The sequence below is a fragment of the Bubalus bubalis genome, chromosome 12 (assembly GCF_019923935.1).
Source record: "Bubalus bubalis isolate 160015118507 breed Murrah chromosome 12, NDDB_SH_1, whole genome shotgun sequence".
Taxonomy (NCBI): domain Eukaryota; kingdom Metazoa; phylum Chordata; class Mammalia; order Artiodactyla; family Bovidae; genus Bubalus; species Bubalus bubalis.
In genome coordinates, this window is record NC_059168.1 from 66,380,787 (window position 1) to 66,382,282 (window position 1,496).

Sequence of the window (1,496 nt, forward strand, 5' to 3'; positions counted from 1 at the left end):
TCTTGGTGTGATGACTCTGACCTTTTGCCTGTCGCTAGTGACTCTCCTTTTCTACCACCTGCATTCCCTTACTGATTTCCACACCATCTGTCAACCAAGGGTTTTAAAATTGTTTTAAAAACAAAGTCAGTGTATTCTAAGGAGCAAGATTATAGGGAAAATAAAGATAAGGCTTAGAAATAGAAAGATATATGGACAGCATGACTTTCTGTTCCCTAAACCTTTATCGGTGATTAAAAAAATGAGTTACTTGCATTATACGCTTTTTTCTTTTCTTTTTTTCTTTATTTGGCTGCATCGGGTCTTAGTTGTGGCCATGTGGGATCTTCGTTGCATCACACAGGATCTTTCATTGTAGCACTCAGACTCTAGCTGTGGCCTTAGTTGCTGCTCAGCATGTAGGATTTTAGTTCCCCAACCAGGGATTGAACAAATGTCCCCTGCATGGCAAGGCAGATTCTTAACCACAGGACCACTAGCAAAGTCCCAGTAATTTTTAACTTATGAGAACTTATAATGTTTAGGCAAGCAAAAGAGTCCATACATGGCCATTACCTATTAAGAATGCTGAAAACTGCTTACATTAGGGGAAAAGAAGTTTCTCACTGAAAGGCTGCTCAGTATGGTTGAGCAGGATGTGCACTGCTCAACTTCAGGGGGCCTTGTTCACTCTGTAGTCCAGGCGATTGTCATCCCTTGGGATCTGCATTACACAATTTGCATTACATGTTTGAATATTGTGGTCTGCAAAGAATTCAAAGCATCATTATGGCTTCCTAATGGGGGCAACTGGAATGAAGGTATCACTTGCCAAAGTAGATATTTAGAGTATAGGTATAGATATTATCCCAGAGTAGGAAATGGCAATCCACTCCAGTATCCTTGACTGGGAAATCCCATGGACAGAGGAGCCTGGTGGGCGACAGCCCATGGGGTTGCAAAGAGTCAGACACAACTGAGTGACTGAGCATGCATAGATATTATGTCTGAATTGCTTTGGCTTAGAAATCATCTATGTGAGCATGCTTAGTGGCTCAGTTGTGTCTGACTCTTTGTAATCCCATGAACTGTAGCCTGCCAGGCTCCTCTGTCCATGGAACTTTCCAGACAAGAATACTGGAGAGAGTTGCCATTTCCTACTCCAGGGGATCTTCCTGATCCCTGGAGTAGAGACCCAGGGATCCAACCTGAGTCTCTTGCATCTCTTGCATTGGCAGACATATTCTTCACTACTAGTGAACAATCGGCCTTTCAGTGCAGAAATAAGCAAGCAACACAGGGCAGAGCCCCAGTGATGAATATTGCCCTCAGTGATGTGGGTGAAGGAGTGTACTACCTGTCATTCCATTTGAAGGACATTAGAAGCTGGGAAAGAGCTGCTCAGCATTTACCAAGGATTCCAATTTAGAGTGGGGAGAAAAAAAAATCAGAAAAGAATAATTTATAAGAGAATTAGGAGAATATATATAAAGGGGGAAAATGGATTCTTACATCAT